We start from the raw sequence: 27,920 nt of genomic DNA, 5'->3' as shown, positions 1-27,920 counted from the left end.
GAATATAAATGATATTTAAGGGACTTGTACTACCTATGATTACTGGTTCAGAACAAGCACAGATATATTTACATAGCCTTGCATTGTTTTGTGTGGCTCATCCAAAATTCATCTATACACTGCCAAGAAAGAAGCTTTCAACTGACCACCAGAAACCCCAATGCAGAACGCTGCTTTACAGAATTAAAATAAAATATAATTGCATAGAAACCATAACAACCCCTCTTTGCATTTCCCCACTTTATCCAAAGCATTTACAATCAGAAATTCTACTTTTCTTCTTGTTTTATTAAGGCTTCTTCTATAATTATAATTGTATAGATAAAGGTACGCTTTCAGTGTGAAAACATTTTTACATCACTTATATCATTGTATTCATTAGAAACAAAGGTTCATATTAGAAAATAAAACCCAAATAATTTTTTTTTTTGCATTTTCCTTATGGAAAAGCAAGTGTTTATCAGTTTCAATAATAAAATTCTTGTATTTTTCTCAGTTGAATTAGATACTTAATTGTGATTCCTACCTTTTAAAATCTTCCTGTAAATCCTTAAGTAATCTGCCAAGAGACAAGGCATCCTATGTAAACAGGTGGAGGAAGTAATTCAGTTACCATCTCTCTGTCTCTGTATGAAAAGCAAAGCACATTGGCATCTCCATGGAAAGAAAGAAAATAAGGACATTAGAATCAAATTTGGCTTAGTTTCCTTTGTGGACACATGCTTCATAAAATATAAACAGGTATCTGGGAAAAATAAGTGCCTTCTTTTCTATGAATTTAATGTAACAAAACTCAGCATAAAGCCTGATAGAAGGGGAAGGTGACATTTATTTTAAACAAAACTTACTCTAGTTATTCACACAGATTCTCTTGGTTTTCACTCACTCACATTCTTGTATTTTCATATTCACAAGCACCAAGATGTGTGTATCTCTGGTCTGGCCAAGATTTCTGTGGTCTGGTCAAGATCCCTTGTATGAGCATGAAGAGTAAGTCATGGCTGGTATCAAGACATTGCTACATCTCATAGGTTTCTCTTGATTGCTGATAATTAACTGGTTTTTGGACTTGCTTTTTAACTCTTTTATAAGCCAAACAATTACAGCAGTCTTTTGCATCTATCATTCTGAGACCAGGTTATGGTCCACTGTTACTGTTTCTTCATTTTGGGTATCTGTATGGGCACAGTCTGTCTTCCTGATGGGGTAACAATGGGCTATAACTATGTTGCCACCTTTCTGTTCTGAGTAAAGGTTTGCCAACAGTTCATCTGCGCTGTGACCCTACTGAAACACAACCCTTCTAATCTTGCTGCAGAAAAACAGATTCCTCAGTGTTTACTGGTTTTAATGCTATCAGTCATCTCCTTGTTTATTGACACAGGCCTTTTTCTTTTTTAACCTTTAAATTGTTTCTCGTGATGCTTTCAAACATTTAATTCATACTAAATGCTTAAGTCCTAATATTTTTGTTACAAATCTTTCTACCTGGCTGCTTTAACTAAACAGGTGATAATAATTTTCAAATACTGGAATCTTATTCTATGTAGCTTTCAAACACAGATAAGTATTTGCTTGTAAAAGGAGTAATACTCTTTAACAGGCACCTTCACAAGATGTGCGTAGTAGTTACCCAAACCTGACTGCCTTTAGAATCAAATGGACCAGAAGACACATCTCTCTGACTCAGCCTCATGAAATCACATTAAACATCACATGGTTCCCTCATGGCTCTTCTCAGAATGTAGAAGGAAAAAGCAAACAAGAGAAAGAGATCAGCATACAGAAGTACTCTCCGGGACAGAATGACAGAATATTCTATTCTGTAAAATTTGAATTACTGATAACTGATGAGAGAGAAGCATTCTCCTACTGTAACTCCTAATGAAGTTAGTTAAAGATATGATCTACCATCTTCCTGACATAAAAACCAACACTTTAAATATTTGGCTAGTGCTGTGGACAAAGCTTTGGTGATTTCAATAGGCCTAAATAATTCAGAATCTGAAACACAATACTGCTTAATATCTACCTACTGCCCTCCTTTATAACAACATCCAGGGCCAAGCTAATGGAACAACATAGGTATGACTATTGTTTTATTAACAATTTGAATTTTAAAATTTAGTTTTCTCCAAACTAGTTTACTACGGTAGAATAGAACTCTTTATCTTTGATGTATCATTCAGGAATCTTGGGACTGATGTTAAATTTCCTCTACCTGTATCAATTGTCCATATGCATGTTTGATTGATTATACAAAGAAAAAACATTAGAAGTCAGCATATCAGGTCAAACATTGTGTATAAATCTATAACAAGGTATTAGCCAGTGATTACCAATGAAACCAATATTTCTCACATTTCATAAAAGACTATATATATGCACACCTATCTATCTTGTGCAAAGAAAATCTCAGTAATGAAATAACCAAACAGCAATATTTTATGGATCATGTGGTCCTGCACCTACATTCCCCTTTGGAATGGAGCTTGGGGAGAAAGGGAATGATGGAGGAATGGTTTCTCTTAATTTCCTGTTGCTGTAAGGTCTAATACACAGCACTGTGGATGTCAGGGATTGCTTCAGGGTGCTTCATTCTTTATGTTGCTTATGCTTTTTCATAATTCTCAGGGATGCCTAGGGCTCAGCATAGGCAGCTCTTCATCTATTTGTATGAATCTAAATAAATACATAGGTCTCACAAGTCTGTGACTTTGCACTCTCCTGAGACTTTCTCCTATTGTTCTTTATGAAATGTGTATTATGGTAAGCTGTAATTCAGAATTATTTTTATTTGTGTGCATTTGTTTGCATTCTGCAGCAGTATATCAATTTAGCTTGGTTCTGAAGATGTCTTCATTTTAAAGAACACGGGATATTACAAAGAGTAATACTTACACAAAGTCTCCATGGCCTATTTTGGCCTATATCCTCTGAGGTAAATGGAGAATCTGTGAGGGACATTAAATAAAATGGAATGAGAAGATAACACCTCTGGTTTTCTCTGTATACATTTAATTTCCTATGGTGAAACTACTGAAAACAGGTTCCTCCAAAGCTTCTTATACCCCTACAGAAGTGCAGAAAACCAAAGAATATGATATTTTCCTGAGAAAAACACTTTTTTATTTAGATCTATTTTAAAATAGACACAGAGATATTCAAATTATAAAAAGTATTCCAACAACTTGCTGTGCAGTGCTAACAGAAGTCCTGTTGAAAAGCATATTTGATCACAGCCCAGAAGATAATTCGCTATCGCTATGAACCTATTTAATATAACAGGATAAACAAAACTCTGAAATGAACATTGTAGGAGAAGGCTACCTCTGCTACCACCAGGAATTCTACACTTTACTCAAAAGAGCTGAAGGGTTAGTCAGGGGAGAAAATAGGAGATATACCATTCTTTAGTGCTCCTGTAATACAATGGACACTGTGTTCCTGCTGGGTCAGCAGCAGAGATTGCCTCCTTCAAGTTAACTGCATTGAAACAAGGCCTTGCACCCAGAAGACTTTGGGGTGGCTCAGTGTTGAAAGAGTGGTTGGGAACTTTGCACACATTCCCTTCTTTTTCATTGACATTTCATTTTTATCCAAATATCAGTCTCCAACAAGCCGTATTGGTATGTTTAGTCATTCCAAAGTTTTGGACTAGTTTAGTGCAGTGGATTTAGTGCATGATTTGTTAATTAGTTGCACATATGTTTATAGAAAAGGAAAATAACACATAGCAGACCCCTACCAAGACAGTAAACTTTGAATGAAGTGTCAGGACAAATCACTTCCTGTAGATGTATACAGGAATGAGGAAAGCTTAAACATAACTGACATCTCTCTAGACTTGTGCAAAGCATTTGACACTATCCCGCATGACATCCTTGTCTCTAAATTGGACAGACATGGATTTCTGGATGGACCACTTGGTGGATAAGGAACTGGCTGGATGGTCGCACTCAAAAGATTTGCAGTCAGCACCTCAATGTCCAAGGGGAGAGCAGTGATGAGTGGTGTTCCTCAGGGGTTAGTGTTGAGGCCAGTGCTGTGTAACATCTTTGTTGGTGCCATGGACAGTGGGATTGAGTGCACCCTCAGCAAGTTTGCCGATGACACCAAGCTGTGTGGTGCCATCGACACGCTGGAGGGAAGGGATGTGCCATCCAGAGGGACGTGGACAGGCTTGAGACGTGGGCTGTGCAAACCTCATGGAGTTCAACAAGGCCAAGTGCAAGGTCTTGCACATGGGTCAGGGCAATGCCAAGCACAGTTACAGGCTGGGCAAAGAGTGGATTGAGAGCAGCCCTGAGGGGGAGACTTTGATAAAAAACTTGACTATGAGTCAGGAATGTGTGCTCAGAGCTCAGGGAGCCAACCATATCCTGGGCTGCATTCAGAGAAGTGTGGCCAGCAGGTCGAGCAAAAAGATTCTACCCCTCTACTCTGCTCTCATGAGACCCCACCTGGAGTACTGCATCCAGCTCTGGGGCCCCCAGTATCCGTATAAGAAGGACATAGACCTGCTCAAGCAGGTCCAGAGGAGGCCATGATGATGATCAGGGAGCTGCAGCACCTCCCTGACAAGGACAGGCTGAGAGAGTGGGGGTTGTTCAGACTGGAGAAGAGAAGGCTCCGGGGAGACCTTATCGTGGCCTTCCAGTACTTAAAGGGGGCTACAGGAAAGATGGGGAGGGACTCTTTATCAGAGAGTGTAGGGATAGGATGAGGGGTAATGTTTTCAGAATTAAAGAGAATAGATTTAGATTAGACTTAAGGAAGAAGGTTTTTTTTACTCTGAGCGTGATGAGACAGTTGACCATGTTGTCCAGAGTAGTTGTGGCTGCCCCCTCCCTCGAAGTTTTCAAGGCCAGGTTGGACGGGGCTTGGAGCAACCTGGTCTAGTGGAAGGTCTTTCTGCCTGTGGCAGGGGGGTTAGAATGAGGTGATCTTTACCATCCCTTCCGATCCAAACCATTCTATGAATAAATATAAAAGCTTAGGACAACATTCAATAGAAATCAATATGTACTATCAGCTTAGATAATTATATTTTGTTTCTGTTCAATTTTAATATAGGTCAAGTAAATGAGCTAGAAAAGACTAAATAGTGTGGCAGTTTATTTAAAGGGGAAAAAAAATCAACAAAAATTAAAATTCAGGCAGCCTGTGGTTTTGAAGTAGAGTATTTCAAAATGATTCCCTTTCTTTTGGGGGCATATGCCCATGAGTATCACCCTAGTGTTGCACAGTAAGGCCTAGAGCAATAAATGAAAAGAAAAATCAGTGTAGGAGGAGACTGCAGCTAATAAATATTTGATCAGAAACACAAATTCACAGAGTTTGATAATGCCTTGAGGAATTTGCCATCATTTATTAACTCCTGCAGTGTAAACCTATGGTATTATTTTTCTTAAGAAACAGCAAGTCAATGAAGAGGTATTAATCCCTTCAATAAATTATTTTCCAGAAGTATATACATCTGAAATACTATTGGACTTAATTTGTGTAAATAAAAAAAATTAAAAAAAAAAGAAAAATAATACAGAGAGGTGCTCCTGGAGTACAGAAGCTGTAGAGTTGTACATGTTTTTCTGAAGAATTACACAGTTTTAATAGGCGAATAAAAGATATTTTGAACAATTAAATTTCTTTGGAAAAAATATCAGCCCTAAAGTAGAAAATATCAGTTGTCTACAATAGAAACACATCTAGACACTGTCACCTTGGTTATTTAGATGTTAAATTCTACCTCACAAAACACACATGGGATAGCACCCACTGAACTCAGGAAAACCTAAAATAGTAACACCACTCAGAATCAGACTGTACACAACAAAATATGTTTTTCATAGTTATATTTACCGTGGAGTATCAAGATATTCCTGTGGCAACAGAATATTTTTACAGTTTCTGTGTTACTCTAGGTCAAATAATACTCCTGCATATCTTACCTTGTTGCAAGGTAGTGATCACACTGAAATGTATGGGCCTGCTAAGAGATAAAACTACTTAGATTGGTCTTAAGAGAAAGAACAACTCAGTGTCTGTGATACAGCACACATTATTACAGTGCTATGGAAAGATGGTGAAAAAACTGCAGGTGTTAGTCAGCAAGATGAGCTTAAAGGAAGAATTTTCTATTACTGTTTTATTGGAAGTGGAAAGAAAAGAATTTACTTGTCCATTAGTTCTTAGGATGGATTAGAAATTCAGACATCTCATTACAGCAATTGGGGAAATCTAGGGAATCTTGATCTTTAATGTTGAATTTTCTGTATGCTTTTAATGTTCAGTAGTCACACATACAGTAACATTTATTATCTATATCATGTAACCCTTTACCTTTGTAGTTATTCCTTTATGGGGTGCTCTAAAAAGATAAGATCTTTCTTTTTAGTCATTCTAAACATATAATGAACTTAAATGCATTCTAGTCTGAATAAACTCCCCCCAAAATGACCATGAACAGCACATAAATGTTCAGCATCTTCACATTTTGGAATGGTACATTTTTCTGCCTATGAATCCTGTACTGTCCACGTCTGCAGGAAGCAATATGGCAAATGTTCCACTTGTGCAAAACTAAAATTGCTGTACATGGCTGGACTTCTTACCAATCAGATAACACTGGGAAATCATAAATGCTGTTAGGAAGAGCTTACTGTACGAATTGGTGCATGTACTAGAGAGTTTTCATACACGTCAAATTATAGTTTGTGCTCTTCAATCCTAGTTAACCACATGACATTTTTTAGGAAAAATAATGGTTAACATTATCTATACAGTGTCTTAGTTACTGAAGCTCTCAGACAGAATATTGTAGTTTGTTAATTTATAGTCTACAAAATTACATTAATACATTGAGTCCCACATTGAATTACATGCATATTTTTCTCCAACTTGCACGTCTGTCAGAACAGGCATTTGCACAGGGCATTTGCACATTTTGCATTTGCAAAACCTTATTTTGTTTCATTGTATGGAGGACAAGTATTTTAGCAGTTAATATTGATAAAATCAAACTGCAAACACTTTGAAGTATTTCTTCTGTTAAACTTCCACAAAAAAAAAATTAATCTGCCTACCAATGACAGAATAAAAAAAATCCACAAATCTTGTTCTATTGATTGTCATGCACAAAGGTAAGGAAGAATTAATGTAGATGAAACATTCTTAATCTGTGCAAGCTTCTGAAACTCTAATTCTCACAGATTCGTGCAGATATTTATGTTGGTCTGTTTGGAGTGCAGGTATGTTTTGCCAATTACCAGGCCTAGCATAAAGGACACAGCCAGCATAAAGATGAACCAACAACCAAACTGTATTTGATACAAAAGGGTCAGTACATGGGTGAGTGCTGGGGGGACAAACAAGTCAGTCAGATTATACATAATCAACATTAATCCCACTAACCCCCACAACAACACCGAACAACCAATAATGGGTGGAATAAATGGTGAAATGCAGCCTCCCATAGAAGGGACAGGAGACAACCAAGTCAAAAAGCCAAATACATAAGACCAAGGAAGCCACATACTGAATCTCTACACAGCCCATGTTTACAAAAGCCAGACGTGACTGGAGCCCAGTCCCGGGGAGGCAGGAGGTCCTTCCCCAACAGGGAACTCTGCACAGGGCATCCACCTCACAGACAGACACTGCCCCTGCCTGCAAGGGGTCCCAGCTTTTATCCCCAAGTGGGACACCTGACCTTGGGTTACTGAATGCAGACACCTGGGGTCATTCACCCAATGGCTCTCCCTGCAAGGCCGGCCCCACCCTGGAGGGAAGCCTAAAGGCAAACTCACCCCCCCCCCTTTGGGAAGGGCTGCGGGAATCACCCATGTGTCAACCTTAATTTGGGGCTTGGGGTTGAAACCCCAGCATTTCAAGGTAACAAATGATACATTCAAAACAATTTTTTCTTTGTTTTAAATACAAAGTCTTCATATTGTGTCTGGGATCAAAATTTTTGCAATCATATATCATGTAAACTTTGGTTGACTTCATGAATTTTGAGTCCACAAAAACCGATAGACAAGTTTTATGTTAAAGAATCGGTCTTGATCTGTAACATCACATATGAAGAGGAATGACTTAATGTCTGAAATGTACAGCAATTTTAGTTTTGCAGAAGCTAGGCAAAAAGGCGGTCAATTTAAACTCATTAGAAAAATACAGTCTGATATCAACTCCCTGTGAATATTTTACACAAGTAAAATACATATGCACACTTCATTTTCCTGGAAGTATAGACTGCAGTAATAAATACCTTGTCACATGTTGAAGTTTAATTCCTAAATTTCTTAAAAGCACAGGAAAGATACTGGCAGAGACTTTTACAGATAATTCTTTGACTGAAGAACTCAGCTACCACTGAAATTCAATATCTACTATGCACTCCTTTTAATCCCAAGGAACATTTCTTCAGAACTAAATGTGGATTTCAGCACTTCTTACACAGAGACAAAATCAATATGATAGTTTGAATACCCATGCAAAACATGGTCTTACAAGTTAATATTTAGCAGTACAAGAAACTACTGAGGCTATGCAAGAGAATCTTTTAAGGAAATACAACATGAAGGGGCTAATAGCTTTGAACTTCATGTAAAAGATGGCATTGTAATTAAGTCATAGGTGTGCCTTGTATGAGCCATAACAGTGGGATTGTTTAGAGAGGAGATCCTTTCACCTGAATAAGGATGGTGCAAATTTTTCTGTGCTTATACACAAAGAAATCAGCTGAGTGGTGGGTTGTTGATTTTTTTTTTTTTTTTTTTCCAATTAAACAGTCACACACGACAAAAATTAAAGAGGTGATAGGAGGTGGCACAACAAACGGATTGAGCACTTTTTAAAGGTTAGTAGCAGTCTTGGGGCCTAAAAATACTCTTTAAAAGTCACCATACATGATGTGCAATTAGATGGATGAGATTCTGCATAATTTGGCATATGTCAGAGATACTATTCCCTGCAGAGCTGCTTTGACTGCAGAATATAATAGATGTGACCTTTTAGGGTCGTGAAGACAGTAGTACAGTTAAAAATCATACATTTCCAAGTAATTCAAAAGAGCTCAAAACACTTCAAAATACAAAAATGTATTGTCCCAATAGCCAAACAAGTCTGGTCCAGAAAAGAAAACAGAACTAAACTCACTTTGGTGAGCTTGGTCTTGCAAAGTCCCTAGGGCCCTGGATCTAGCTTTTAAATAGGACAGGGCAAGACAGTCCAATACTTTTCTTGTGACTGAACTTTATTTCAATAACATCTTTCATTGTGCTTGCAAAAAAGCAACAGATAATATAAGAAAGAAGTAATTGCTATCCTGCAAAATTCTTTATCTCTTTATCTCTTCTCTGCACAAAGGGCACCAATAACGTGGCTTTAAATTAACATAAACTATTGGACAAATATTAAGCTAACTCACTGATTTTCTTTGCCTGTCTGGTAAACTGGTAGGTTTTCAGAGTGAAAATAATTTTTTTGATTGAAAATATCCAGTACCAACTAGTCAAATAAGGTTTTGTAGAATTTGATTGAAGACATTTCTCTGGTTTGTTTCCAAGGAACTTCTTTGTGTTAGTAACAACAGTGCTTACGTAACTTGATGAAAAATCTGTAGTGACAGGAGAGACTGGCTACAGATGATGAAAACCCACTGAAGCTGATTACAGTCCTTCCACTGAGTTTAACAGGCTTTGGATCAGACATCTAGGGAGGGAAAAACATGATGGCACTGACTGCAAATACCACAGTGAACATAGACCACCTTAGAACTGGACACTGCAGACAATGTAAGAGCACTTGCAGCCGAGACTCTCTACTGGAAGATAAGCTGTAAGACTCCCTTTGTAAGGCTGGAGGGTTGATAGGAAAAACACTGAACTTTTCAGAACTATGTAGCACTAACAAAATAGTTACATGAGTGGAGATTATTAAATTCTGTTTGAAATCAGTTTTCATTTGCTGTCCTGTATGGTCTTAATTGCACAATGAAGTAAACAGAACGTATCAGAAGTGATTTGCATTGTTTCACTTATTCTTGGCACCAGAGCAGGTTGGTAATCATTTGAACTACACAAACAAATAAAATTCATTGCCTTTCCCATGTTACTGATGAGATGTGAATGAACAGTGAAAAGGATTGTCATGAGATGGACACATTGATCATCTGTCTACCCAATGTGGCACTCAATAAAGGTAGTGGAAAGCATAGGGTAAACTACAGGATCTGAGTAGCTTTGAAAAATGTATTAACAACTTCTCTGCTGCAGCTGCTACAAAGGTATCATCACTCTCTCAAAAAGCACATTAAGACAAAAGCAGCATCAAAGATATGGAAGGTATGTTTGTCCGGAGGGCAAGTGCCATCTGGCACTCGTGTTAAGAATGAACGTGAAAGAGAGTTTTGGAATTGAATGTTTTAACAGGAAAAATTGTGATGTGTTTCAAGAGAAAGAATGAGAGAATTTAGGGGGTTTTTGTTTGTTTGTTTTAAACACCATGTACTTTTTTTAAAAGGTTAGTGCATGATTTTTCAAATATCACTGCCCATCTGTGCACCAGTGCATGGTTTCATAACCCCTGGTTTCTTTCACTGTCTTAGTGACCTATCTTTGCTGTGAATCTCCTTCATCTTTAGAGGTTTCTGAACGGATCTGAACTATCAGTAATTGAAATGTCTTTGAGGAAGACATGATGGGGAGAAGATCAGTGTTCCACATTGTGCAGATTGCCTAGCAGTAAAAATGCGTAAACTTTACTGTTTATAGTGGAACTGGCATGAAGCAGAAAGCTTAATTTTGTTCACATTCTTGTGAGATATACAAAGAGTTGGAGACCGGTTCAAGCAGCTGGGAGGGCACTAAATAATCAATGCTATGAAGTAAGGAGGCAGAATACAATCTCGATTCCAGGTAAGCTCTCAAATAATATCCAAGTATATTAGCCTAAACTGAATTTTATGCTGTTGTTACTTGACAGCTTCTGATACCTAAGCTAGCTCATTTACAACTTGCTTGGTTATCACTGTACTAGATTTAAATCTGCACCCTCATGAATAAACTGAACTGATATGACAAAAAAAATACAAAGAAAAAGAGGACATTTATCAGTTGCTTATGTACGAGTCCTATGAGGTTCCATAACAACCTAAAGGAATTGGAAATGCTCATTGTGGAAAAGGAACTGGACATAGCTGGCATTCCTGAGACTAGAAGGGATGATTCATGACCTGAATGCTAACATAAATGGTTATTGCATATTCAAAAAAGGTAAACTGTGTGAAAGAAGAGTAGATAGGAGAAACATTGTACATATTCAGCATTCTACATCTATCTCTTTTAGAATTACCAGTAAATCAGAAATATAGGTTTCAAATGCATCTAAAGGAATTTATTACAGACTATCAGATCAGAAAGTGAAATGAGTTCCTTTCAAAATGCCTGTCAATAATATGTGCAAATAAAAAAAGAAACTTTCTTTTACATAAACTGGGAGCTACACATTGAAAGGTTTGTGTATACGGTGGTAAAGAAATATTTATTGAATGAAAACCCCAAACTTTACCCAACTCAAAATAACTATTTTGGCCGCCAAAATAATGGATCAAAATGCATTACTCTCAAGACAGAAGGTTGGTGGTTGCCTGGGAAACGGTGATCATCACCTGATTTCTTTAAAAGGAAGACAAAGAAAAGGATGCAGCTTCTTCCTCATCATGTGACAGAGAACACATGGTGTGTTGGGCAGGGTTAACATAGGAAAGGAGGCTGCTTGGTCTATGCTTTTACATCCTTGGTCTTTACTGGTGGTGACTTTCCTAAGCTGCTGGAAATTATGCATGAAGTGACCACAAGGAAAAAGTCAATGAAAAATTATTCAATTATAAGATCCGTAAAATGAGATAGTGGAAAGCCAAAATAATAGCAGTAGAAACCAATTTGGCATTTACTGATAAGACATTAGGAAAACATATGGCTGACAATTTAAACGGAAAATAAGCAGGGCCTTTTAATCTGGTTTAGGAGAAAAAAAATACACCTTTTTGGACAGGAACTGTGGAATTTTTAGAAAGGAGGTAGAAAAATGTATGAACAGCCAGTAAACAAGTTTGTACTGTATTTTGAAAGAAGTCTGATGATATGCTTAAATCATCTAAGCAGGATGTAGGAAGAGATGTTAGACAACATTTACTTAGAACTGATATTTTATGATCAAGATGCCCAAAGGACTTGCTAAAAAATACAAAAGATCACTATGTTCCTAGGGCTACCAGAAAATTTTAGATGCCTGGAAGAGTGCTAATGCTGTATTAGTATGGGGGAAAAAAAAAAAAAAAAAAAAAAAAAAAAAAATTAGAGGTGATGACAATAGTTTGGTTTTGGGGTTTTTTTTCAGGCTGGTTAGCATGGCTTGAATCCCATAGAAAAATATGGAAGTCAACTGACAAAAATTATAGGTAGAAAACAATGTCAGCTCACATTTACAAAAATAGCAGGATTGAATTTATACATGTTCTATCTTGTCAAACTACCTGATTTCATTCTTCAGCAAAATTTCTGACTGACTTGATAAAAGTAACTAAACAGATGCAATAACTTTTGTACAGCATTTGAATCAGTACCATAAATTAATCTGATAGTAAATTGGTACAATACAATATCTATAGATCTTACACTAAATAGAACAAAAACTTACTAATTGAAGGACTGGAAAATATATTTCTGATGGAGTTTTTCTGATATCAGTATAAATCCTGAAACTATTCACTACTTTCACCAATGAGGTAAAAGTCAATAAAAAACTTCTAATAAAATCTGTGGATGATGGAAAGGCTAGAGAAAGCAACCAATGATAAAGGCATAGCAGTCATACATATCAATGCCCAAATATTCTGTATATGATAACACTATAACCTCCAAAGCTGAACTGGTCACATAAGCGCATAAGACTGGGACTATGTAGATAACACAAATCAATTTACTATTGATTTTTGAAAAAAAAAGGATGAAAATTTTTGCATTCTTATCCTGCCCCAAGTGTGCTCGTTTCACAGACAAAAGTGTCAGTTTCATTTTGATATGCATAGCATTTCAAATACTCATCTGTTTTGATTTTACATGGTTTTGTTGAATTGAAAATTCAAAATATAAAATGCAACAGTGTGGATATAAAATCTGGAGTATTTCAAAGGGGAACAAGCCAGTGCTACATTTTTTTAAAAGGTTATAGAACAGCTGTATTTTCCACAAAATGCTCTGGTTTTCCCAATGCTGTGCAGTTAAGAAAGTGCAAATCTGAGTTCAATATTCTTACTTACAACATTTCTATTTCACACAAGATTATTTGAGGGCTATTACTGCTGCCTGGAATTTTTATCTTCTTTTGCTATTCATTAGTTGCCAGCAAACAACCTTCTCGCACTGGTTGCTGCTTAGCAGCATATCTATACTGTTAGACATGTTGACTTCATTTAGTTGACTTCAGAGTGAAGGTTGGAAGCTCAAGCAAATGTGAGACTTTGAAGTTTCTAACATATTTTCCACTAGGGGCAGAAGCATCATTTATCTTTAAATTTATCTGCATAACATACAAATGAGCTTTCCCATCCAATACATCTCTCAAAAACTACAAACATCTTGTATTTCGATAGTGCTCATGGGTAACTATACTAAACCTTATCGTAGATGTGGCACCCAGAGATGCCACATTTTCACTCTCCTCTTTCAGCTTCTAGGAACTGTCAAACAGAAAAGACGCAGGAGTCCCTTACTTACTGGGGAGAAGCAAGTGCCTTTCTGCTTCTAGTTACCTGCTGACTTCCTAGTAAACTGTGAGGATACCTGTGAAAAATACAAACAGTATCTTCTTGCAACCTCAACTTTTGTGGCCTGTACCCTTGTTCTTGGAATGCATCATATCTACCTCTGTGGTATGATATAAAGGCATATCTGGTAAGGAAATCCTTCTGAGATTCTTCATCTGAGTTCACATCATCTGAAGTATTCTACAACCTGGAGCTGTGGAATCAGTAGAATGATACAGAACTTCCTCTTTCTTTTTTTTCCTTCTACACATAATTTTCTTTGCTACTGCATATAAAGATACACAGACAAAATAATCATCCTTAAGCAAAGTGAATTTTAGACTTCCAAGCATGAGAATAAGCATGTCTTGCACTTGTATTTTATATGAGGCAAAGAGTTCAGAGGACCAAGATTAACTATTTTTTTAAAAATTCACAAAAACCTTAAGCAGAGAGGATTACCTGTGCACAAAGACTGATGCAAAAACAAATTAAACATTTTTTTCTTCTGTTAACAAGAGCTATCAGAATCGTATTCCTAAAGACCCTCACAAAACCTTGAAAATTACTTTGATATCCTGACAGCTTCTTTCTATTACTTTGGTCTTATTTTTCAAGAAATCTGCTGGGAAAATCCCTCATCTACCATGCCTCTTCAGATTCTCTGCCTCATCTCCCCTTTAATATCCTGGGTCCTGCTGTGTGATCACAAAAAATGCAATGAAGGTGCTAGTAATCTGCCTAATGGTCCCTGCTACCAAAAGTTGACTGACAGCTTTGGAACAGAAAAATAAATTAAAGTGACCATATGTGTTTGTTCCTGAGTAGAAAAAAAATCCTAAGGGAATATTGAATAAAACCCTTTGGTCTCAGGAAATGTTTGGGTCCAATTTTCATAATCATTTTCTGTAGAAAACGATTAAGAAGTAGTTTTCTTCGTCTTTTAAATCAGTCTGGCTCCTAATACCATTGTTTAGATTAATTTAAATGAATATGAATTGTTGATGCCCCAATTGCCTTGCAAATTAAGTGTCCTTGGTTTAAATCGTCCAAGTAAAAACCAATGTTAACTAACTACTAGTAGTGTTTCTAGAGTCCTGACAGAAACAGTAACAAAATAAGTTTGTCCCTGGTCAAGAGATTACTCTTTAAGGATGCCCTATTTATTTTTGCTCATCACACAATAATTTACAATTAGTTACATATAACAGACACTATTTAAATTATTTTTATATATATAAAAATATAAATATATATATAAATATAAATATATATATAAATATAAATATATATATATGGGTGCAAAACATCCACATAATGTCTTTGGGGTATATTTTGTTCATCTATGGCACCATGCTTTCAAAATCCCACTTCCTTGTGACATTGCCTTCCAGGTTTTAAAGGTTAAAAACCCCCTCAACAGTTTATGAAAAATTCCTTATAGTGGTGAAATACCCAACCCTCAAAGGTTTGGTTGCTTCCCAATTACTTTATAGCCAAAAGCAACAGAAATTGCTCAGTACTGCAGATTCAGCACCTGAAATACAACACCTGCAGGAAAGGGCAGGAACAAGCCTAACTAACCATGGAGTTAGCTACCTGGTGCAAATGTCATTTTTCACTCTCTTTTTGACAGACCAAATGTCAAAGTGAGGAATCATGTGTACCTCCCTCTGTATTTTGCAGTATACAGATCTCTGTACAAGTCCATAAATGAACTGTAAAAAAAATATTACATAATGTGGCCAACAAACCGCCAGATAACCTCTCACATTAATGAATAAAGTCTTAGATACAACTTTAATCGTATGAGATCTTACAGTTTTATCAACCTGTACAAGAATTCTGACATATGTTGCATTTTTCTTTGACCTTCTATATTTCTGTCAGTCCTTCTTTTATCCAGCTATATGAAAAACATTGGAAATAAAAACAAAAAATACATTGATTTTTTTGAAACAAAGTCCTGAATGTTCTGAATATTTATTATGCATTTGCAGATAATGGCCTGTCCATGGCTGAGCATGACAATACTGGCATGCTCGACTTGAATACTTAAAAGTAATTTTACAGAGAATAATAGCCAGTCTGAGAGTTAGCAGTGGGTGGTACCTATGAGCCCTATTGCACTAATAGCTACTAACGGCCACTGTTAACCCTTGTCAAAGTGAGCTACACGATAAAAGATCTACTAAAGGGCAACCAACTTGAAGTCCAAACAATAAGAATGCAGTCTATACTACAAGCATAATCTCCTTTAATTTTCTGTCATTGAGCTAAATGATGCTTTCACTTCATACCAGTGCAGCCTGAGTTTACCAGTATTAAGTGAGAGGAGAACTTGGCTGATTAAATTACTTTAAGGTAATTCATATGGTGCTAATAGCATAGGCATCAACAACAAATGATGGTGAATAATGAAATGGAAAGAGACAAATAACATTCAGCTGAGGCTAAGTTTGCTAGCAAGTGCTGAATACAGACTATAGCTACTACAGTGTTGAATGAAATGCATATAGTAAATGCCTCTAATGCTGTAAGTTACAGTCTGCATATGACTTAAATTTTATGCAGGTATCCTGTATTCTGATATGTCAGCAGCAACCTAATTGCTATCCATTTGCTCTAATAATGTTTGAGAGATGTTTCTAAAAAAAAAAAAAAAAAAAAAAAAAAAAAAAAAAAAAAAAAAGCAGAAGGAATTATGCTTGGATGCACAACAGAGAGGTTGCAGGTATTTGAGACTATTTAACATCTGCTGATTTTCATTTCCATCTGTGTGTCTTATTGGCATTAAAATTCTTGAACCACCATGATCAGGTTGATGTAACTAATACTGCTATAAATCATGATGTCGTCTGATGGTAGCTAAACTCTACACATGGGTGACTGGTATTTTGACTCAGTATATGCAGGACCCGCTCAGTCTCTGAGAATACAGGGTTTGAACCCCCTCAGGCAGAAAAGGACCTTGATTTTAAGTCTTAAACATTCTAAGTAGTGTTCTGACTTCTAGATATCATATTTACAGAAGTAGTTAGGTACAGAATTCTTCTGTGTTTCAATGGGAATTAAGTTCCCCAAAGATAACTGATTGGACCAAAGCTATAAAAGAGGCACTGTCACTACCATGTTGTCTTCTTTGTGACCTGCTTCAACAGTTAAATTTTAAACACAGAGTAAACCTACCTGAAATTTTCAAAAGAAAGATTAAATGGCTATATAATCAAGAGGGATGCTGGTTGTTGGTCCTAGAAATGATTTTCACCTTCTCAGATTTCCTTCTTGGATGATCTACCCATTACATTGGGATTCCAGTCGGAGGCTCACAGTTTACCTTTTAACTCTTGCAGATATCCACAGCATTTCACTTACATTTCAAGATTCCACTCTGGAGTCCAGACATCTAAATGCCTGCATTGAAATCACAACTATATGCATATACAGTTTTTGTTGAGCCTGTGATTTGTTAGAGTGAGACTGTTTGCAATAAATGGATTTTTTTTAACCTTATTTTCTTTATTTCTTCTTATTATGTTCTGTTCTTTGTCCGATAGAAAAAAATATTTTCCTTTGTTTTATGGGTGTAATGCCAAATGTTGATTATGCTACTCAAACACCAACAAATTTGCCCAAACTCCATGGCTATCACATGATCATATTTCATAGTATTACTATTGTTTTAATATCCAAATACATAGGCATTTTATTATTAATTTGTAGATATTAAATTTATGTCTTATAAATAAATGTAATATTTTCTATGAAGGCCAGTTCTCAACATTCTGTATATTTTATGATGCCAATATTATTTTGTAAGATTTTGGGTAATAGCACCAGTGCACTATGGATGGTGGCAACAAAGTTTATCAATTATGAATTCACCATTTCAGCTATCATGGGTAATCCAGTGCTTTAAAGGCAATTTTGTATTCTCATTGCAATTAATTGAAAACTAGGTCAACAGCCACTCCAGACAGACTGATATTAAATGGGGGAAAATGTTATACAGAAATAATTAAGCACTTGCTATATGAAATTGTGATAACATTCTTTCAACTGTACATATTAACATATAAATTTGAAAGCAAATTCTTTTGCTTCACGTTATGTCCAGTTACAGGAATGCAACACAATAAAAACATCACTTTTCTTTGGAGCCTTAGTAATTGTGATAAATATGCAGGCATACTGCATGATAATGAGTGGACTTATATATAGAAACTAGTAATTAAATTTTTCTTTTTTTAAAAAACTACCTTAATTGGTAGTTAATTTATGCACCTGATTTTTCAGGTGCTTGTACATACTCATTAAAAATGACCTCTAAGAAAAGCAGGAATGCTGGAAAAGGAGGCAGAATGACAGGTTGGCTGCTACTAAGTTTAGCCTTTTTCTGTTCTGGGAAATTCTTTTGTAAGTACTGTTATTATATATGATGGAAACTTTCAGAAACTTTTCATATTCAACAGTATTACAATGCTAGTAACAGACCTGTCAGTATTTCTTTTCCAAACCCCTGTTTATCACTTTATTACAAAGTTCAATACAGACAGAATTCTGCTGTATACCATATTAGCCTGGCAAAAAAAAACCATTTTATATTGTTTTGTTATATAAAATCTGCCCTTTTTCTGTCAGAATATTAAGAAATTTTTTTATTATATTCTAATCTGAAGAAGGAAGCAAGGAAATGAAAGAGTAAATTTGTTTTAGTCAATGCAAGATAAGTGGACTAAAAATTCTGTTTTAACATAAAAATGTGAGGCTACATAAAAGTTGTGGCACATGTGCAGTAATGTCAACTCATTAATACAAATGCCCTTAAAGCTTCACACAGACTGGCAAGTTGTGAAGCACTGACCGTTTACTTCATCTGATAAATACTTTACAGTGGGAAGCAGCGCATAAATGTAGCTTCATTTTACGCAACAAATTCATTGATAATTGAGATTTAAAAATACCAAAGTACATAGCAGCCACCATGGCTTTATAGACATAGAAATCCAAAGGGTACATTTGTAGTCTTCTTGGAATAAGCCTGCCTCACAATACTTTCACAGATACATTAAAAATTTCATGTGTATCTGGTGTCAGGGACAACCACTTTCCTCACTAAACCCCACTAAAGTTACATAAATGCACTAATAGAACTCTCCCCTACACCCTTTGGACAAGCCAAAAGGTGTACAGGATTTTCAAAGTCTTAAATGACCTTCTCCAATCATTGATCCACTCTTGCTTTGCCTCTTAGACACTTTGGAATATGCTTTTTGTGTAAAGGACAAGTATGGGGGCAGATTCTGTGCTTGGTAAGAGGCAAACACACCCAGCAGGTTTTTTAGCTTTCATCTAGTGTGACTGAATTCCTTGCTGCTAAAGTAACAAGCTGAATTTTGCAGAACATTATGAAGACAATATTTGTAAGCTGCGTAAAAGTCCAAGACTCTATTGTGCAATGTCAAAGGTCTTTAGAACAACTTTAAAAACATTAATTTCAATAGAATGATTTCTTAGATATCCTGCTATATGAATCAGTATGAGAATGCCAAGATCATGAAGTGTTCTCCATCTCTGAATGTTCAGGGGTAACACATGAAGAACAAATAATAACTAGGCCACTCTACTGTGTTTTACCAGTCTATTTCTAAGAGTACCAAAGCTTCATAATTCCAACAGAGATGCTGAACTTTACATTAGGGGCCACATTTTCCTAAGTACTTGCATGGTACCTAATACAATGGACCATAATCAAGGCTTTATTGAAAACTAAATATTAAATAGCAATAGCAATTCAAATAATACCACCATCTCTCTAGAGCACAGTACATTGATTGCCTCGTACTTTTCACAGGATAATTTTAAAAGCAAAATAAAATGTGGATTGATTGTACATCAAATATGGAATGACATTATGTATAGTACAAGCACGACAAAATGTTCTCTAAAGGAAAATGCATCCCAATACCTAAAGCCCACTCTGTTCTGCTTCCTTATTCATTATAGCTGATGTTTCATTTTAACATATACATTTGAAACTCACTTTGTGTTTTAATGGAATGCTCTGGGCCAAATTGATCCCCAGTGTAATGCTGCATATGCATGTCAGACAATTATTACAATTTTTAATGGCATGAGTTTGGGGTGGCTGCATTATTCATGTGGGGCATATTGATGAGAAGGTCATACAGGTCACTAAGCTATGAGCCACTGTAAAATATTTCTGCAGTTCAGACATGTACTTTTTACATACATACTTTTAAAATGCATGCTTACTGGTTTTGCTTTTTTAATTGATGAGTACTAATATTACTTATTTCACTCTCTGTCTATAAGGTCAAATCTCATTAGCTACTATTTGCAGGCTCAGAATGAAGACTACAACAAGATTTAAATTAAAAAATCCCAAAACAAAATTCCAGTGTTGTAGCAGATTCTCACTCTCCTAGAAGATTAATGGAGCAAGCTTGTAGAACATTTTCTGTATCCTGTGGCTATTCTTTTAACATAGTCATTATGCTGGACATCATGTTATGTTCAAGCATTTGAAGAACCTGCTCTATTTTTTAGCAACAAAGCTCCTGAATTTTCTTTATTATGAAAATGTTGTTCGGTTCTGCACGGCTGTCTATAAGAAATACTTGAAAGAGTTCATTATATTTCCAACATCATTATAATAATATCCTGGAGGTATGTTTTATCTGTTGGGTGACTCGATGCCCTTTCTTCTTGCAGCTCCTGCAATAAGGGATGGAGCCAGGGAAAAATAGCATCATGCCTAGATTGCTTGTGTTATTCCCATTTCCCTTAGAGCTATGGTTTTCAGCTGTGAGCTGAGGAACCAAATAGGTCTTGTAACTTAGATCATGGACTAGACCATCCACAGGCAGCTCCAGTATTTGGGATGGAGAAACATGATATAGAAAACCATCCAGAGTTTCATAAACTACTATCTGACAGGAATAAATGCTTACTTTGAGTGGAGGTATATAGAAAATATCCTTCATTTGACATGGTACCATCATTGCTTTGCCTTTACCAAGGGCTGAGTGACTGAGTATAATGAGCCACGGCCAAGGGAACACTGCAAACAAGGCCTAAACTTAATGAGCCTCGGCTGACACGCAAAGAGGATCTGAGTGTAATGACCCTTGGTGTTGGCCATGGATCAACAACTGACAGGAGAATGGTACCTAAAACTGCTGGAAGAGTGTACTGTGATCTGATTGGCAGCTTGTGTCAACATCTGGCTATAAAGACACTTAGCAGCAGATTCTGGGGTTGTGGTGGGGAACATTGCGGTGTAGACACTCAGCACTGCGTGGAAGCAGAGTGCCTGAGGTAAAACTGTTGTGCTGGTGCTGAGCCTCTGCCAAGAGCTTGACACAGACTGATCAGAGGGAGTGTCACATTCCCCTAGGCTTCACTGTGCTGGGTATTGGGGTGGGGTTCAGTTAATCATGGGTATGTGTATGAAAAGCTTTTAATGACACAGCCTATTTGTTGCTTGGTCTACTTCAATTGAACTTAGTAGTGTTACTGTTTAGTGTTCCATTTCCCTTGGTGACATCATTCCATTATTTTTTGCAGTATTTGAGGACAGAACATATAATTTAGGTTTCAATCACTTTTTAGAAGCATAGAGCATCACTTGCCTTCAAACTTTCAAATCACATTTAAGAAAAACATCATGGCCTATAGAGAGTAGGTACAAACATGCCAAGAAGAGCCAGAGAAACCCAAGTGGTTTCTCTGTGTTGGGAGCATTTTGTGACATTTACATACAACAGTGTTTGGAAAATATAACACCAGTCAGAAATGAAGTTTTGAAAAATCCTAGCAACAGGTATGAAGCTACTGTTTAGAGGACTGGAGCAATTATTATTAAAACCATATTGCCAAAGAGCAAATGTCACTTAGATTCTACTTTGAAAAATCTCCTTGTTTTGTGAGTATCCAGAGGTAGCTAACCAAATCCTTTGCAATCAGGAAAAAAAGCCCCTGCTGATCTTGCTTTTCAAGAAATTATCCTGTGTAAATTATTGAAAAGATGAGTCACTATTTCCACAATTTCCTGTAAACACACACATATTTCATGAGATCCTGTGGGAGAGGAATATTTTAGAAGCATAAAACCATAAACTTATAATTAACTTCTGTACTTTGGAAGTGTCTGACACACATGGGCCAAAGATTAATTTTTTAACTCAAGATTTATTCTCACTAGAAAGATCAACTAATTTTTTAAATTTCATAGCATTGTGTTTTAACCATCATTTTAGCGGTGTTTCCTGTTGTCAGATTAGTGTATGCTTGCAAACAGAATAGAGTATACAGAGATCAATCTGTAAATCAAATCTGTTCTCACTCCTTTACTTTTTCCTCTTATGATCCCTGCATGCAGTTGTTATTAATCATGAGAAAACTTAAGAGTCATTCTTGTTAAAAATGTAACTCAGGAATTCAGCATGACCTTTTACATCTAGACCCTGATTTAAGAGCCAACACAGCTAAAAGCATAAGATAGTATGCTGCTGTAGCACATTAAAAGGTCAAATTTAAATGAGTTCAGGTTGAGATACTGTTCTTTATCTTAGGGAGGAATCAATTATGAACTACAGTTAAATATATAACTCATTACTTTTTCTCAAATGGCATATATTGACGAATTTAAGCCATAATTATGCTAGTGTTAACAAATACTTAACATTTGACTCCTAATCAGTCATACCAGAATCAAACAGTATTTAATGTTTGCAAAATTAAATATATGTATTGGTTTTGGAGGACTGATGTCTTCTACAGTAAAGATCTGATATGTGCAGCAGTATTTCACAAACTATTTACTCCAAAGGGAGATTCCTGTCCTCAGTGAACAAAGTAACTTTTATGTTACACTGATCACTTACGATGTTTTTAACAGTTAAGATACTAAAGGAAGGACTGGTAATTACCTTCAATGATTCTGTTGCGGACAAGGTCTGACTCCAGATGACAGGTTCACAGAAACTCTTTCTTTTTTCTCCATTTCTTCATACAAGGTATCTGTGTTAGCTGTGAGGTGGACAGAGTACAGGAGTCAGGTGGAGTCTTTTCAAGAGCTTTTTTTCCTGCTGTTGCTAAGACCATTCATCTGTTCTGTTCAGACTTTGTCATGGGATTCATTTTTCCTGTGCAGGTTCTCAGCAAGGTCAGCACGTCTCTCTAGAAGTGGCTCTCTCTAAAGGAACGAGTTCCATATACCTAAAGTCCCAAATTAGAGAACATATCTTACTCATCTACAAACCAACACCTCTGTGTGTGTACATATATCTATATCTATGTGCATGTATGTAAGTATGTATATAGATACACACCAAGTAAGACAAAGTGTAAATAATATGGATAGGGGCTCTAATCATTGTTTCAACTTGTTTATGCTGAACAGCTACATCATGCTTCAGTGGAATCTGTTGGACTTTTGCCATTGACTTCAAAGGAATCAGATTCAGGCCACTAAAAAAGCAAATTTTTGAAACCGATAATATTTAAAAAGCAAGGCTTTGAAAGTCATGATATGAAGCTCAGAGTTTACTCTCCCCTACGTAGAAATAACCTGTAGGGGGGGAAATGGGACCTTTAGATAATTAACTATTCAGTAAGTCTTAAGCAGCTCAATAGTGCTTTTTATCTTCAAAGTGCTTTTTAAACATTAACTAAGTAATCCTCTCAATCCTCTGTAGTAAATAATTTGGTATTTATTATCCTGGTGAAGAACTGCTATAAATTAAAAGTAAATGCTGAAAACAGTACTTCATTTACATTTTTTTAAATAGGAAAAGAAGAAAAATGCAAAAGACTCAGACTGAATTTGCATTCCCTTGGTACTTTACTCCATTTCAAGAGCTACTGCTCCAAAAGAAAAATATAATCTGTATGACTGCCCACTGCCAGAGATGGAAAACCTACTGCAGAAAGTATCTGCCTCTAAACTATACTGTCCCAGACAATTGTATTCTTAATTGACCTTTTCTAGCACATGCTTCAGATAGCCTTCACTGTCAGGAATTGCCCCGATTTGTGGAAGGATGATTTCACTGCAAGCTCACAGTGGACAAAATTTAGTATAGATAAATGTAAAGTAGTGCACCCAAGAAAAAATACCCAAAGGATAGCTAGAAGAAAAATGTTATCAAACAGGAGTGAGATCCTGTGGTTGTGGCACATAGTTCTATAAAAACATCAGCTTGATACCCAAAGTAATTTTAAAAAATAATCTAAGCATTGTTAGGAAATGTTCAGTGGGGGTTCCTTCTAAGTATATATTTCATTGGATAATCTTACCATTCCCATATATTTACAATTACATGCACAAATGAACTGGAGAATAAGTGTCTTATACAGAATTTCAGGTTTTGGTTTTATTTCTTAGTGGTGGAATTAAGCACATTTCCCACAATGCTTTTCAAGCAAACAGTGTTTCTCTAACAATTATTTTGACAGCGTACCACACACACTCGAGCTTCTCAGATTCACAACTGTATTACAAAGGCTGAGAAACAAGATAAGTCTAGATCACATCATCCAACAGGTATGTTGCATCACTTTAAACTCTCCTACAAAATGCTGAATGCACAATACCAAAATACTGGATAATGAATTTATGATTGGTATTAGTGGTCATGTTAGTACTGCTATGCACCCGTATGCATAGTAGAAAAAAGGCAGGCACTTCACCTTTTTCCATTATAATATTTTATTCTTGCAAAATCCTACCCTTCCATATCTATACTGAAAGAAAAAAAAACTACTCAGGAGAACTTTTCTGATGTTGAGTCTGCAATTGTCTTTATGGGTGAGCTGAGCATCAGGTTTATGCTTCCGTTCTATGACCTTACCTATCTTCCTGAATGATGAAAATGACACAGTAAAATCTTAGGATGAAGAAATGAAAGTCTAAATGAGATACCAGAAACACATCTGATAATCACACCAGGAAAAAGGTGAATTTACTTCATTCCAGGAATCACATTTTAACATGGTGTAAGTTATGTTAATTCTGATAAGAAGATGGTTTGTTTTTACCTTCTGCTGATTACTGAAGAAAAATATGTCAAAGAATACCTTTTCCCATTAAAATATCACTGTGATTATCTAGTTCAGGATTCTTCCCTGTTTTGAAAAAAGTAGCATCTTGATCAGAAATAATCTAAAAAGAAAGTGGATGGATAGGAATGCCATGGTCTCAACCCACTCCCTACTCTTCAGGGACTTGGAATCCTTCCAATCTTTGTTTTACCACATTTCAGTAAAAGCTTCAGGCAGCAGCAGAATCTATACTCTAGGTTAGTGATGATAGTCCTGCTTTGTCCTAAATGTCCACAATCAGTGTGCCATAAAGATGGCTATAGAAACATTCTACACAAAGTAGAACAGTGTAACGTAATATAATTATGTGAAGCATCCTCACAAGCAGATCCAGCCCTTATGTAACTTGGGGATGCCCTTCACTTCGTGTTTACGTTGTTGGGGCAGCATTCCCTGCATACTCATAACTCTCAAATCCCTACTTGAGATAACATTTGGACAAGTATCAGTACTGATTCTGTTTGAGTTCTTGAGATGCTCTAGGCATTACTGCCAAAGACTTTTTTAATCTAAGGATAATATAAAACTTAAAAAAAAAAAATCTAAGAATTATATAATTTAAAAAAAAAAGTGGGTTTTTTTTTTTTCATAGATTATAATGGTTCTTGTTTATGAACTTATATAAAAAGGTTAACTTCAAATATTTCAAACCTGTAATTTTTCTATTACCTCTACATATTCAAGGGTTTTCAGGGTCTAAATTCTAATACATTCTTTTCCCCTCTGAAAATTAGTTTAAATTGCCCATGTTACCAGTATTTTTTTACGTATGTAGTTTTCCTTAACATTGTCATTTTTAATTCAATATTTATTGCTATTTCCACAAAGACTTTTTCACCAAATCCTATTTCCCTCAGCATTTTAGTAAATTATTTTGATTAAAATGTCAAAAGCCTGTATATATTTTAGTAAAAATGAAAAGCACCCCACTATCTAAAATTCTGCAAAATGAAAGCAGTTTAAATTTTAATGGTAGGAAAATTATTACTTTTTCCCCTCATAGATTCAAGTGTTAGCAATTGTAATTAGAATCTTGCTTGTTATCAGTTAAGTGTAGCCATTAAAGGGAAACCACAATGGGTTCAGTTTGTGTCTGAAATTTATCTACAGTTTATTTCCTACTCCACAGTTGGTTTACAAGCTAAAATTTTCTTCAGTTCCAAACATTCTAAAGGAAGGACCACAATAAAGAATTTCTTAGAGACTGTCATTCCTTTCACTATGCTGGTCCAGATCTTACTCCAGAACCAAACTGCCATACTATTAAAGGTTTTACTATTTAAAAGCTTTAGCTATTAAATTTTTCATTCCTAATACACATTTAGGAATAAGTTTTCCAAGCAATAGAAGTGTTAAAAGTCTATACAATCTAAAACTTCAGAGAACCAAGGCTTTCAAATCATTCAGTGCAGAGAAGAGAATAAATAGATTTAAAACTACAATTTTAAATAATTGAGTTTTGCAGCAAGAAGAAATCAGTGAAAAACTATCAGACGCACCTCATGTCACATGGAATACTTAAATGCTGTGAGAGAGGTATACCTCCTAAACTGCTGGAGACAGGAAATAATTTTAATATACTTGGGTTTGGGATATGCATGTCAGTTCACACCTTCCACATACACTTCAAACATGAATACAACTAATGAAATATTATTTTCTAAAAAGCATCAGGACAAGTTAGAAAGTGGTCCAAAAATCAAAAAGAAAAATACTAATGTATAAATAGTAGATATGCTTCATATCAAGAAGTAAGCCTTTTAGTGATTGAGAGGTTTAAAAAAAAACAAAACACCAAAACCAAACAACTTTCACTTTGAACAACTGTTTCACTCTCCATTCGAGCATCTAACACTGCTTGTTATTAAAGTATGACACTGAATTAAAAGGACTCACTATTTCAGTCAGTTACCAAAATTTCCACTGCCAAAACTAGAATTTCCACTGTCCTTTAGAAAGTTCAGGTCCTGACCAAAACAGTGACAACAAGGCCCCTTTTTTAAGAGATACTCCCACAAGAAGAAAAAGAGCATATAATTATTTATATGGAAGGAATGAGAGCTGAGTCTTAGAACTAATACAACCAATGATAATGGTTAGAAAGAGCTTGCTCAACAATGGGACAATTGATTCACCATGAAACTAAGCTATAAAAGACACTTTAGGAGAATCTTCCATGAGCAGAGTTATAAAATATTCATGGAGTGCATCTACATCCAGTGTATAAGTAGGATACTGTTTCTGGAGATGCCATTACAGAAATACGATATTCAAAATATGAACATCTGGTAATCAAATGCATGGCAGTGTAGTACTTACATGAGAAACATGATTTATTCCCAAGGAAGGATATTAATTCTAAACACAGGGCTTCCAGACTTTCTGGAAGACAAAAACTTGAAAGGGATGGGGAGGAATGTAGAGCTGTGTGTACCAGGAGAAAAATCAGAACTGAAAAATTGCTATAGTGAGCCTCAGAGAAATATAATGAATCAATCTGGGATTAAGCTACTAGATAGAAAAAAGAATAAGGATAGCACTAGGGAGGTTGTACAGACCTCCAGGGCAAGAAGAGACATGAGAATAAAATTCTGCTTAAAGATGAGGTGAGGAAAAGAAGGTAAAAAATCCCCACAAGGCTATGAGAATTCATAATTCCAACCCTCTAATTACCAAAAAACCTCAGAGACACAGAGGAGGAGAAATTTGGGAATGAAGATGTAGTGAATGATTACATCTGAATTAATTAGGGACACAAACATGTGAGTGCAAAGACCCTATTGCCAAGCATATTTGTTTGTCAATAGCTAATGATGATGATGACATTAACACTTTTAGAATACTGAAATAATTTTGCAAAAGAAATTTAATGTGAGGAGCTGATAGGCCTTCTGTGTCTCAGTGCAGCAATACATGGAATAAATCTTCAAAAGAAAGCCACTTCTACATGAATTTACACAGGCCAGCTGAAAAAAAAAAT

This window comes from Athene cunicularia, assembly GCF_003259725.1.
Source record: "Athene cunicularia isolate RWA chromosome 6 unlocalized genomic scaffold, athCun1 chr6_part1, whole genome shotgun sequence".
Classification (NCBI taxonomy): domain Eukaryota; kingdom Metazoa; phylum Chordata; class Aves; order Strigiformes; family Strigidae; genus Athene; species Athene cunicularia.
This window is presented reverse-complemented; position numbering follows the sequence as displayed.